Source organism: Bubalus kerabau, chromosome 1 (assembly GCF_029407905.1).
Source record: "Bubalus kerabau isolate K-KA32 ecotype Philippines breed swamp buffalo chromosome 1, PCC_UOA_SB_1v2, whole genome shotgun sequence".
In the NCBI taxonomy this organism is placed as follows: domain Eukaryota; kingdom Metazoa; phylum Chordata; class Mammalia; order Artiodactyla; family Bovidae; genus Bubalus; species Bubalus kerabau.
This window is the reverse complement of record NC_073624.1, coordinates 201,513,178-201,527,706: the sequence shown is the minus strand read 5'-3', so window position 1 is coordinate 201,527,706 and position 14,529 is coordinate 201,513,178. Positions and strand designations below refer to the sequence as shown.

The 14,529-nt window shown below is 38.3% G+C and overlaps 1 protein-coding gene across 18 annotated transcripts in view; it reads left to right on the top strand.

Moving 5' to 3' along the window:
* LOC129629692 (protein FAM170A-like) overlaps positions 1–14,529 on the top strand; it is a 362,499-nt gene that overhangs the window by 267,786 nt on the left and 80,184 nt on the right. For 16 of the 18 annotated variants that reach the window (XR_008703313.1, XR_008703314.1, XM_055549948.1 and 13 more), the window contains one exon: positions 14,297–14,525. The gene's annotated coding sequence lies outside the window, so the exon portion shown is untranslated. Of the gene's footprint in view, positions 1–11,489; positions 12,967–14,296; positions 14,526–14,529 lie in introns of all 18 variants that reach the window. The other 2 variants (XM_055549965.1, XM_055549888.1) reach the window with 1 other exon arrangement.

The window sequence follows — 14,529 nt, the reverse complement described above, 5'->3', positions numbered from 1 at the left end:
GACCATGGATATTTTGCTCTGTGTGAAGGAAAACAGCGCATGTTTCCATTTTACCACAAAAAGAAAAATGGTTATGCCTCCCTGCAGCAGTATTTGAAAGAATCTTGGAGGTTTTGGTCGTAAAATATACTGTATATTTTTACCCATTTTTTTCCTCCTTCTGGTAAACCAGTATAAGTGAACACATTACTGTATAAGTATCCTTAGGGAAAACAGTAAGAAAGAATAAGTAAACACCAGAAGAACATTTTAATTCAGAACAAATGCAGCACATATTTTCTAAAATTCACTATTATTAGAATGAAGCAATTTCTTTGGAATGAGTTATTGAAGTCATTTTTTAAAAAGTACAATTACTTGTTGATTCCCAAAATGGTGTGTATAACATGCATTTTGAGTATCTGTAAAGACTTTTTAGCTTAGGATTTATACTATGAACTCAACATAAAAGGTCAGAAATACACCATAACAGTTTAGTACCCAAAGTGCGTAAAATGCTAATAAAAAAGTAATTTTTGGTAAATGACTTTAAATCTGCATAATAATATTTTAGTTGACATTTTAAAATGAGTTATATATTTAAGAAAATAATTCTAGACTGTAAATGTTTAATTTTAGCATGTCCTGCTGTATTAATTTATAATATCCTAGAAAATATGTAAAATAGATTTAATACTGTTTTCATGACTTTTTCTAATGTCCAGAGTTAACTTAATCACTATTAAGAAGTTGTCTCACTTATAGGCATTTCATATTTTGGTGTAAAGAAATTATTATGAAAATTCAATCTAAATTATAATAACTTTCCTTTTTCATTGGAAATCAGTTCAGTTCAGTCGCTCAGTCGTGTCCTACTCTTTACAACCCCATGAATCACAGCACACCAGGCCTCCCTGTCCATCACCAACTCCCAGAGTTGACTCAAACTCACGTCCATCGAGTCAGTGATGCCATCCAGCCATCTTATCCTCTGTCATCCCCTTCACCTCCTGCCCCCAATGCTTCCCAGCATCAGAGTCTTTTCCAATGAGTCAACTCTTCGCATCAGGTGGCCAAAGTACTGGAGTTTCAGCTTTAGCATCATTCCTTCCAAAGAAATCCCAGAAATCTGATCTCCTTCAGAATGGACTGGTTGGATCTCCTTGCAGTCCAAGGGACTCTCAAGAGTCTTCTCCAACTCCACAGTTCAAAAGCATCAATTCTTTGGCACTCAGTCTTCTTCACAATCCAACTCTCACATCCATACATGACCACTAGAAAAACCATAGCCTTGACTAGACAGACCTTTTTTGGCAAAGTCATGTCTCTGCTTTTCAATATGCTATCTAGGTTGGTCATAACTTTTCTTCCAAGAAGTAAGCGTCTTTTAATTTCATGGATGCAGTCACCATCTGCAGCGATTTTGGAGCTGAAAAACATAAAGTCTGACACAGTTTCCCCATCGATTTCCAGTGAAGTGATGGGACCAGATGCCATGATCTTCGTTTTCTGAATGTTGAGTTTTAAGCCAACTTTTTCACTCTCCTCTTTCACTTTCATCAAGAGACTTTTGAGTTCCTCTTCACTTTCTGCCATAAGGGTGGTGTCATCTGCATATCTGAGGTTATTGATATTTTTCCCAGCAATCTTGATTCCAGCATGTGCTTCTTCCAGCCCAGCATTACTCATGATGTACTCTGCATGTAAGTTAAATAAGCAGGGTGACAATATACAGCCTTGACGAACTCCTTTCCAGATTTGGAACCAGTCTGTTGTTCCATGTCCAGTTCTAACTGTTGCTTCCTGACCTGCATATAGGTTTCTCAAGAGGCAGGTCAGGTGGTCTGGTATTCCCATCTCTTTCAGAGTTTTCCACAGTTTATTGTGATCCACACAGTCAAAGGCTTTGGCATAATCAATAAAGCAGAAATAGATGTTTTTCTGGAACTCACTTGCTTTTTCTATGATCCAGCAGATGTTGGCAATTTGATCTCTGGTTCTTCTGCCTTTTCTAAAACCAGCTTGAACATTAGGAAGTTCATGGTTCACATATTGCTGAAGCCTGGCTTGGAGAATTTTGAGCATTACTTTACTGGTGTGTGAGATGAGTGCAATTGTGTGGTAGTTTGAGCATTCTTTGGCATTGCCTTTCTTTGGGATTGGAATGAAAACACCTTTTGCAGTCCTGTGGCCACTACTGAGTTTTCCAAATTTGCTGGCATATTGAGTACAACACTCTCACAGCATCATCTTTCAGGATTTGAAATAGCTCAACTGGAATTCTATCACCTCCACTAGCTTTGTTCGTAGTGATGCTTTCTAAGGGCCACTTGACTTCACATTCCACATGTCTGACTCTAGGTGAGTGATCACACCATCGTGATTATCTTGGTTGTGAAAATCTTTTTGTGTAGTTCTTCTGTGTATTCCTGTCACCTCTTCTTAATATCTTCTGCTTATACTCAACGTGAATTTCTTACTTTCTTCCCCCTCCTCGTTTATGTGTATGTAAAATACTTTGATATCCACAACTTGCATTTGTGAATTATATGAACATGAATTACTTCACATTATATTTTTCTTCCTTTCTTTGCTTTTTTCCTTTTCAAATAATTTGTTAATTTTCTCATGAAAAGACTGTTTTCCTGAAGAAGTCTATTTTATTGTTTTAAGTTTTATACAATTTTAACGGTTATTTTCAATTTATAGTTATGGTGAATTTAACTCAGATGACCATTATATCTACTACTGCAGTCAGGAATCCCACAGAAGAAATGGAGTGGCCATCATGGTCAATAAAAGAGTCCGAAATGCAGTACTTGGATGCAATATCAAAAATGACAGAATGATCTCTATTCGTTTCCAAGGCAAACCATTCAATATCACAGTAATCCAAGTCTATGCCCCAACCAGTAACGCTGAAGAAGCTAAAGTTGAACGGTTCTGTGAAGACCTACAAGACCTTTTAGAACTAACACCCCCAAAAGATGTCCTTTTCATTATAGGGGACTGAAATGCAAAAGTAGGAAGTCAAGAAACACCTGGAATAACAGGCAAATTTGGCCTTGGAGTACAGAATGAAGCAGGGCAAAGATTAATAGAGTTTTGCCAAGAAAATGCACTGGTCATAACAAACACCCTCTTCCAACAACACAAGAGAAGACTCTACACATGGACATCACCAGATGGTCAACACCGAAATCAGATTGATTATATTCTTTGCAGCCAAAGATGGAGAAGCTCTATACAGTCAGCAAAAACAAGACCAGGAGCTGACTGTGGCTCAGACCATGAACTTCTTATTGCCAAATTCAGACTTAAATTGAAGAAAGTAGGGAAAACCACTAGATCATTCAGGTATGACCTAAATCAAATCCCTTATGATTATACAGTGGAAGTGAGAAATAGATTTAAGGGCCTAGATCTGATAGATAGAGTGCCTGATGAACTATGGAATGAGGTTCATGACATTGTACAGGAGACAGGGATCAAGACCATTCCCATAGAAAAGAAATGCAAAAAAGTAAAATGGCTGTCTGGGGAGGCCTTACAAATAGCTGTGAAAAGAAGAGAAGTGAAAAGCAAAGGAGAAAAGGAAAGATATAAACATCTGAATGCAGAGTTCCAAAGAATAGCGAGAAAAGATAAGAACGCCTTCTTCAGTGATCAGTGCAGAGAAATAGAGGAAAACAACAGAATGGGAAAGACTAGGGATATCTTTAAGAAAATCAGAGATACCAAAGGAACATTTCATGCAAAGACGGGCTGGATAAAGGACAGAAATGGTATGGACCTAACAGAAGTAGAAGATATTAAGAAGAGATGGCAAGAATACACAGAAGAACTGTACAAAAAAGATCTTCACGACCCAGATAATCACGATGGTGTGATCACTGACCTAGAGCCAGACATCCTAGAATGTGAAGTCAAGTGGGCCTTAGAAAGCATCACTACGAACAAAGCTAGTGGAGGTGATGGAATTCCAGTTGAGCTATACCAAATCTTGACAGATGATGCTGTGAAAGTGCTGCACTCAATATGCCAGCAAATTTGGAAAACTCAGCAGTGGCCACAGGACTGGAAAAGGTCCGTTTTCATTCCAATCCCAAAGAAAGGCAATGCCAAAGAATGCTCAAACTACCGCACAATTGCACTCATCTCACATGCTAGTAAAGTAATGCTCAAAATTCTCCAAGCCAGGCTTCAGCAATATGTGAACTATGAACTTCCTGATATTCAAGCTGGTTTTAGAAAAGGAAGAGGAACCAGAGATCAAATTGCCAACATCTGCTGGATCATAGAAAAAGCAAGAGAGTTCCAGAAAAACATCTATTTCTGCTTTATTGACTATGCCAAAGCCTTTGACTGTGTGGATCACAATAAACTGTGGAAAGCTCTGAAAGAGATGGGAATACCAGACCACCTGTTCTGCCTCTTGAGAAATTTGTATGCAGGTCAGGAAGCAACAGTTAGACCTGGACATGGAACAACAGACTGGTTCCAAATAGGAAAAGGAGTTCGTCAAGGCTTTATATTGTCACCCTGCTTATTTAACTTATATGCAGAGTACATCATGAGAAACGCTGGGCTGGAAGAAGCACAAGCTGGAATCAAGATTGCTGGGAAAAATATCAATAACCTCAGATATGCAGATGACACCACCCTTATGGCAGAAAGGGAAGAGGAACTAAAAAGCCTCTTGATGAAAGTGAAAGTGGAGAGTAAAAAAGTTGACTTAAAGCTCAACACTCAGAAAACGAAGATCATGGCATCCGGTCCCACCACTTCATGGGATATAGATGGGGAAATAGTGGGAACACTGTCAGACTTTATTTTTCTGGGCTCCAAAATCACTACAGATGTCACCATGAAATTTAAAGACGCTTACTCCTTGGAAGGAAAGTTATGACCAGCCTAGATAGCATATTCAAAAGCAGAGACATTACTTTGCCAACAAAGGTTCATCTAGTCAAGGCTATGGTCTTTCCTGTGGTCATGTGTGGATGTGAGTGTTGGACTGTGAAGAAGGCTGAGCACTGAAGAATTGATGCTTTTGAACTGTGGTGTTGGAGAAGACTCTTGAAAGTCCCTTGGACTGCAAGGAGATCCAACCAGTCCATTCTGAAGGAGATCAGCCCTGGGATTTCTTTGGAAGGAATGATGCTAAAGCTGAAACTCCAGTACTTTGGCCACCTCATGCAAAGAGTTGACTCATTGGAAAAGACTCTGATGCTGGGAGGGATTGGGGGCAGGAGGAGAAGGGGACGACAGAGGATGAGATGGCTGGATGGCATCACTGACTCGATGGACGTGAGTCTGAGTGAACTCCGGGAGCTGATGATGGACAGGGAGACCTGGTGTGCTGCGATTCATATGGTCGCAAAGAGTCAGACACGACTGAGCAACTGATCTGATCTGACACATGATTAACTGTATTCCCCATGTTGTAAAGTACATACTTGAGCCTATCTTATACCCAGGAGTTTGAATCGCCCACTTCCCCACTCTCTAGTGCCCCTCCCCCTCCCCACTGGTAACCACTAGTTTGTCTTTATATCTGTAATTCTGCTGCTTTTTTTGTTTATTCATTAGTTTGTTTTATTTTTTAGCTTCCAATATGAGTGATAACATACAGTATTTGTCTTTTCCCATTTGACCTATTTCACTTAGGAAAATGCTCTCCTAGTCCATGCATGTTGCTGCAGATTGCAGGAGTTCTTCCTTTTTATGGCTGAGCAGTGTTCCATTATATATATGTCACATCTTCCTTACCCATTCATTTGTTGATGGGTGCGTAGGTTGTTTCCATGTCCTAGCAATTGTAAATAATGCTGTATGAACATTGGGATGTATGTATCTTTTCCAGTTAGTGCTTTTGTTCTTTTGGATATATATCCCAAAATGGAGTTGTTGGCTCATATGGTAGTTCTATTTGTCATTTTTTTGAGAAAACTTCATACTGTTTTCTACAGTGGCTGCAACAGTTTACATCCCCACCAACAATGTATTTTTCTCCACCAAATACTAGCAATACTAGCAAACCGAATCCAGCAATACATTAAAATGATCATAAAATATGATCAAGTGTAATTTATTCCAACAGTGTAAGGATTTTTCAATATTCTCAAATCAATCAATGTGACATATCATGCTAACTAATTTTAAAATAAAACTGTATGATCATTTCCATAGATGCAGCAAAAGCTTTTGATAAAATTCAACATTTATTTCTAATAAAAATTGTCCAGAAAGTAGGCATGGTGGAACTAAACGTCAACATAATAAAGCCCAAATGTGACAAATTCACAGCTAATATCATACTCAATGGTGAAAAGCTGAAAGCATTTCCTCTAAGCTCAGGAGTAAGACAGGAGTTTTATTCAACATAATTTTAGAAGCCCTAGTCATAATCATCAGAGATGAAAAAAAAGAATAAAAGATGTACAAATTGGAAAGGAAGAAGTGAAATTGTTACTGTTTGCAAATAACATGATAATATATATAGAAAACCTTAAAGATACTATCAGAAAACTGCTAAAGTGTATCAGTGAATTCAGTGAAGTTGCAGGACTCAAAATTAATATATAGAAATCTCTTAAAAGACATATTTTTAAAGATACCTTTCTTGTATTTGTTAAAACTATCCAATCATCCCATTTCCTGATAAATTCCTGGTAACTGAATATGTTATTTCTTCTTTATTAAACATGATATTTTTTAAAGAATTCAAATTTAGAAAATATTTGGTGTATTTTCTCTTATAAAAACTAGAATTCAAGTGACTAAATTTGCCATTGTGCTAAAGTTAGGAAAAAGAATTCATTATCCCTTTACGTTTGCCCTGGGAAACACACTTTTACCACAAGGTGGATCTATGGTATTTAGTAAAGGTATTGACTGGTTTGTTACTTCATATTAAATTTCTATCCAAAGATCTGCCTTGTTTCTTATAAGAAAAAATTTTCCTAGGGAACTGTGTTTGGATGGACATTTAAAACATACGTCTACCATATAAGTAGAAAAAAAAATTAACCTCTGAGACTTGGTTCAAATTATTGGCATGGGAAATGAAGGAGATGTTTCCATTTATCTCTCACAATGTCATGCTTTACTGTGTTTCTAATTTTTCTTTACTCCTTTCCTACTTTTTGTGAAAGAGAAAGTGAAAGTTAGTCGCACAGTCGTTTTTGACTTTTTCCAATCCTGTGGACTGTAGCCCGCCAGGCTCCTCTGTCCATGGAATTCTCCAGGCAAGAGTACTGGAGTGGGTTTCCATTTCCTTCTGCCGGGGATTTTACCACCCCAGGGATCGAACCCAGTTCTCCTGTATTGCAGGCAGATTCTTTACCAACTGAGCTACTAGGGGAGCCCTACTCTTTACCTTTTTGTATAGTTAAACAGGTGTAAAGTAGGGGTTAAATCTGGTTAAGAAAAGTTAGCTTCACTAAGTTTATTCTAAATTCACAAGGAGTATATTTACTTAAAATAATTCTTTATTCAGAATTGACAAACTGTTCTACTTTTCATATATCCAACAACAGCCACTTTTACGTTGAATGATAGGGTCACAGCATTGCATTCAGCATAATTAGGAACAAAATGACTATATAGGGCTTGTACAGTGATTTTGCCCATGGGATTAAGCATTCTAGTTGGTGTGACAAAGAGTGCATATATTTGTTGTTGTTCAGTCTCTTTACCATTTTCTGGAGCCTGCTCAAACTCATGTCGAGTTCGTGATGCCATCCAGCCATCTCATCCTCTGTCATCCTCTTCTCCTCCTGCCTTCAGTCTTTCCCAGCATCACGGTCTTTTCCAATGAGTCAGCTCTTTGCATCATATAAACTTCGCATGTATTAAACCATTCATATACCTTTTATATGTATTTTTAACATACAAAAATGAGTGATTTAACAGGATAGAATACACGTATGTGTATGTATGTATATATACATTATATATATATGTATGTGTGTGTATGTGTGTGTGTGTATATATATATATATATATATATATATACACACACACACACCAGCAGAATCAACAACAAGAGAAGAGAAGAAAAAATAGTGTTAGATTCCATTAGGAAAAACTTTACTTAAGCATTGCACTTGAGCTTGGCTTTGAAGAATTGAAAGAACATGCTTAAAAAGAGAGAAAAGAACTGTTTCAGCAATCATATCAGCAAGGGGATTGCCCTACATCTACCAGAATCACATTAACCTGTTAGGCTCACTATTATACATTAGCAGGCCTTTATTTTCCTTTTCAGTGTGTTCTTGCTCAGCCTCTGGCAGCTGAATTCCCAGAGATTTTACATCTGCATGTCATATAAACTTCAGCTCCAATCTAGAAGATAAGTCTTTCTGAGATCCAGAATGAGCAGACTTCTCCCACTTTAATTGACGTAGCACTATATCACAGTGGTGTTGGCTCCTTCCCCACTCACTGAGTATTGTAAATCCACCGCACGGCAAGGTCAGCTGAGTGTTAAGATGCAGGGACCTGTCAGAGGTGCTGACAGCTCCATCTTTCTGAGGGAAAGGAAATGCTAGGTCCTGAAATTCAGTTCCAAGCCTGACCCCAGAGTCAAAACTGCTTTCATCTTGAAGGATGTCATGATTATTATGGACTCTGTTTCTATGATTCTTGTATCTCTTTCCAGACATGAATCCTATGTTGTCCCTTACTTAAGTTATTGGAAGGTACAGGGAAGGGGAGGGAGCTATAATTGAAATGGGCAAGTGTGGCAAGAGGAAAATTAGTCCCAAAAGTCATACAGAATTTTGTATACATGTTAAGTATCTAGTAGTTACCTTATACTTCAAATTTCTTTAGCACACAATGGGAGACTTGTTTTAAGAATAACTGTGGCTTATATAAGAACAGCTGTAGGATCATTTTCTCATTCTCTTTGTCCTGGTTAATTTTCATATCAAAAAGCATGCTTTCATTGCTTAAATGTAACAGGTTACATTAAAGTAAAATCAAAATTGCAAAAATATCTTCTGGGTAAAAATGTGGAAAAGCTATATGTTAAAAATATCCCTAAAATTTCCTAGTAATAACAAAATAAGAAAAAGAGGACAATAACACTTAAGAAAGTGGGTATCCAAAGAAAGAGATAGAAGACACTACCACATTCAAATTGCTCTTAATACCACCTTTACCAACCAAATCAGGTAGGATGTGGGGGCTGCTGCTGCTGCTAAGTCACTTCAGTCGTGTCCGACTCTGTGTGACCCCATAGACGGCAGCCCACCAGGCTCCCCCATCCCTGGGATTCTCCAGGCAGGAACACTGGAGTGGGTTGCCATTTCCTTCTCCAATGCATGAAAGTGAAAAGTGAAAATGAAGAGGCTCAGTTGTGTCCGACCCTTAGCGACCCCATGGACTGCAGCCTACCAGGCTCCTCCGTCCATGGGATTTTCAAGGCAAGAGTACTGGAGTGGGTAGTAATAGATGAGTAGACAAAAGAGCCTGAGTAGGGAAGCAGAGAAGTATGAAGAAAAAATACAACCCACAGGAGGGAAACCTCTTAAGTATTACCACTAGACTTCAGGCAGGACTAGCTCAATCAATGATCTGTGACCAGGGCCCCATGCCTAGAAGGAAACCATGCTTGATTCCATACTCTGTTTCTACAGTCTTGAAATTCTTAACAGTTTTTAAAAAGGGGTTCTGTATTTTAATTTTGCACAGTATGCCACTATTTATGTAGTTGGTTCTGATCTCTGAGAAAGAACCTACATCTGGTCTCAGAACTGGGTTTAGATGCAGAATGGAAGAAAAACTTAGTGAAGCACTAGACACCCTGAACACATATTAGAATCATCTGGTCGGTGGGTTTTTTAAAATTGCAATGCTCAGGTCATGTTGCAAACCAATTAAATAAGGGTCTTGGTAGGGGTGAAGGCAGGAATAGTGGGGGAAGGTCGCAGAAGACCACCAGTATCATATAAATATCCAGATATTACAGCAAGCAAGAATGATGACTACTGAAGGGGAGAAGAATGAGGACACAAACCTGGAACTAGCAGAGGCAGGCACATCATGACTTCCAAGTGAAGTGCCCAAACTCACCTGTGAATTCATATTAACGTGCTGTTATTTTTTGTGTTTCTTTTTGACCTGGAAATTGTTGCTGGTGGAAGAGAGAAAGAGGCCAACTTGAATGACAGGGTTGCTTTTCTTGGGCAGAGCATTATCTTAAGAGATCTGCTCTGAACTAAAGGAAGGGGACACCATCCCACACCTTATCCCCAGTATGTGGGGAGAATCCCAGGACAGGATATTTCAATTTCAGGTGAGAGAACAGAACTCAAGTCATCCAGAATGTGGCTCAGCTGATATTTGTTAGTAAACACCCCATTATCAATTGTACCTCATAAGAAAGCACAGATTCCAATAAGCCATATTAGACTAATTATAAATGAACTGTAGCTGTAGAAATAGAAATTAAATGAGGGGACATATAGACTGATATTTATAAATTATATATATGTAATTTATATATATTTATAAATTATAAATGATTTATAACTGATTTTTAAACTATAGATTAAATAAGTTTTAAAGCTCCCTCACTGATAGTGTGGGGAAGGAAGCAGGCATTCCCTAGTCAAATAGGTTCTAGAAAGCAATAGATGTGCAACATTCTAGGGAGGGCAGAACAACTATGAAAACAGATAAAGTGTGTCAGGAATAATATTCTAACAGCCCTTGAGTCACCAAGAAAACTGGATACATTTTTTTTTTTTTTTTTTTTGCCTACCACATGACATGTAGGATCTTGGTTCCTGATCAGGGATCAGACCTATATTTCCTACAGTAGAAGCTCAGAGTCTTAACCACTGGTCTGGCAGGGAAGTCCTGCAAACTGGATACTTGTATTTGGGGAGAAAAAGTACTTCCATCAGAGAATATTAGTAGATGGCAATAGTAGCAATATGAACTAACTTAGTACTTTTTCCTTAAATTTTTAGGAAAGATAGCCATTAGGGGATATCTGAAGGCTATCTGGAGACCAAATGAGCTTATCTATGGCTTTTACAGAGTATGGCTAGAGACTCTGAAATTGTATAGTTCTGATCTTGTTATCTTTTTAAACCATGTAAAATACTAAACTAAGTCACTCCTTTACTTTAAACATAGCACTAGTGCTTAAATGCAAGTGCTAGGAGTTTCATTACATTTCCTAAATCAGTTTTCATATTTGAATTGCTTTGGATCAGTATAATGATTAAAAAATTACTGGTAGAAAAAGTGCATTGAGATTTCTGATTCCTCAAAATCTCACACTGTCTCCATTATTGACATGATGCAGAAGGCCTAAGGAGGCTTATGGTTTGTTAAACTCATGAAAATGATAAACATCAAGGGTGATGAATACAAGGTGGTTGGGTAACAGTGTGTCTGCTAAAACAGCATCCAGGAGTGGAACAGGGCAAAGGATATGTGTATGTGTGGTTGGAAAAAGGTTTTAAGTATGTCCTTGTCTTCCTATCCAGAGATCAGATTACCAGCATCAGTGGGATCATTGGAAAAGCAAGAGAGTTCCAGAAAAATATCTACTTCTGCTTTATTGACTACACCAAACCTTTTGACTGTGTGGATCACAACAAACTGGAAAATTCTTAAAGAGATGGTAATACCAGACCACCTGACATGCCTCCTTAGAAATCTGTATGCAGGTCAAGAAGCAACAGTTAGAACTGGATATGGAACAAAATACTGGTTCCAAATTGGAAAAGGAATGCATCAAGGCTGTATATTGTCACCCTGCTTATTTAACTTATATGCAGAGTACATCATGAGAAATGCTGGACTGGAAGAAACACAAGCTGGAATCAAGATTGCTGGGAGAAATATCAATAACCTCAGATATGCTGATGACACCACCCTTATGGCAGAAAGTGAAGAAGAACTAAAGAGCCTCTTGATGAAAGTGAAAGAGGAGAGTGAAAAAGTTGGCTTACAACTCAACATTCAGAAAACTAAGATCATGGCATCTGGTCCCATCACTTCATGGCAAATAGATGAGGAAACATTGGAAACAGTGACATTTTTGGGGGCTCCAAAATCACCGCACATGGTGACTGCAGCCATGAAATTAAAAGATGCTTGCTCCTTGGAAGAAAAGCTATGACCAACATAGACAGTATATTAAAAAGCAGAGACATTACTTTGCCAATGAAGGTCCGTCTAGTCAAGGTTATAGTTTTTCCAGTAGTCATGTATAGATGTGAGAGTTGGATTATAAAGAAAGCTGAGTGCCAAAGAACTGATGCTTTTGAACTGTGGTGTTGGAGAAGACTCTTGAGAGTCCCTTGGACAGCAAGGAGATCCACCAGTCCATCCTAAAGGAGATCAGTCCTGGGTGTTCATTGGAAGGACTGATGCTGAAGCTGAAACTCCAATACTTTGGCCACCTGATGTGAAAACTGACTCACTGGAAAAGACCCTGATGCTGGGAAAGATTGAAGGTGGGAAGAGAAGGGAACAACAGAGGATAAGATGGTTGGATGGCATCATCAACTCAGTGGACATGTGTTTGAGTAGACTTCGGCAGTTGGTGATGGACATGGAGGCCTGGACTGTGGCAGTCCATTGGGGGTCGCAAAGAGTCAGACATGACTGAGTGACTAAACTGAACTGAACTGTCTTCTTATCATTGAGTTTTGTGGATTGGTGCCACAGTGTTTTTTTTTTCTAATGCAGAAAATAACATCATCCAGGCTCGTGCTGACTAGGAATAGTGGGGCAACATCAGGATTATTCTGGGACCCCCAACTATGGTGTGCACAACAGAACGAGAGATAGTGACCACCTCATGGAAAACTCTCTTTTTCAGAAGGGCTCTCTCCCTTTGGAAACAACCTCATCTTCAAATTACTAGGCCAACCAGTCAGTGTTCCTAGGAAAAAAATACATTAAGAAAAAATAAATAAAAATGTGTTGTAGTATAGCAACCACTATTACCAAAAGGTAATAAAATGAGCAATCTTAAAGTAAATTTATAGGACCAGAAGAAATATAGGGAATAATATGAAAAGCATTAATTAAGAAAAATAAGACAATAATAGTATTGACTGAAAATGTCAAGTAAAAAATTGATCATGAAAGGACGAGAACCAATGAGCTAAATTATATAATGGATACAGGTGAACAAAAATGCATGCACTAAGAGGAAAAGTCAAGGCATTCTATCATTTCAAAGATCAATACATTATGACCAGGTGGGATTATTCCGAGAAAACAAGTATTATTCAGTCTTAAAAGTGTGGCAGTAAAATTCACCATATTGTATCCAAAGATAAGCCCCATATGATCACCATGGTTACATAAAATTAAAAGTTGCAAAAGGCTGGACACGACTGAGAGACTGAGCACATAGGCACAGTCAGTATATTGAAAAGTATACCCTGTTTAAGACAGCGATGGAAAAGAAAATACCTTTGAATCAACAAAGATGTAAAACGTATATGAAAAAAATTAAAATGCTCTGACAGAACCAAAGGAGACTTAAAAAAAATTCTTTTGGTATTTTTGGCTATGTAGATTTAATATAAAAAGGTATTAATTATGCATAGGTTAATTTATAAATGTAATGTTAACCTGATAAATATGCTGACAGAGAGCTTTTATTTTTCCCCTGGAACTATTCAAGCTATAGGAACTTCAGTTATGAAAGAAAAAGCAGCTACTTGAGAGAACACAGGGGAAGCAATGTCATCAGGGTGAGGAACACAGGACAGATTAAAAAGAATCTGAGGTTGCATAGGGAGTTGCGGGTAACAGAGCATTCTAGAAGGCACAGTGAAAGGGGTTTTAGGAATGTAAAGAGGTTGGGACAGAAAAAAAGCGATATGGATGTTGACTGGTACATTGTAGAGTGAGATATCTGACTGTAGAAAAGTATTTTGGACTTTTCCCCTGGAGATGTTTTAGCAGTCTTCCAAAATCAAAAGTTATTGTACAAGTAACAGTGATTGACAGAAAGAGGGTAGAGGGTGAGAAAGTGCCAATAATTTTTCTCAAGCATACGTTGTATGTTTCCATTTGGACCCCTTTTTGATCAAGGGCAATCACTTCAAAGATCCTCTGAGTGACTGCTGGTCAGAATTGCTGATCATTTAGTAATATTACTGTTGAGAATGGAAAAGCTAGAAAAATGAAATATTTTAATGAAGTAAAATAGTAGTCCATGAGGTAAAACAGAACTTGGTATTTGTTTTGGCAGTGTTGAACTTTACCTGATCCCTGTGCACCTGGAAAGCAGTGATGATTAAGAATTCCCTACCTCTTTTTGTTCCAGGAAAACACCTTACTTCATATGACTTAGCTACACCCCTTGCGATGATCCCTTTGAGTACCACGAGAATGCCAGAGACGGATGCTCTAAATCAGGGATCCACAATCCCCGGACCATGGACACTACCCATCCATGGCCTGTTAGGAACCAGGCCACACAGCAGGAGATGAGCGGCGGGAAGTGAGTCAAGTTTTATCTGTATTTATAGCCTCTCCACTGATTCTGCATTATGGTGA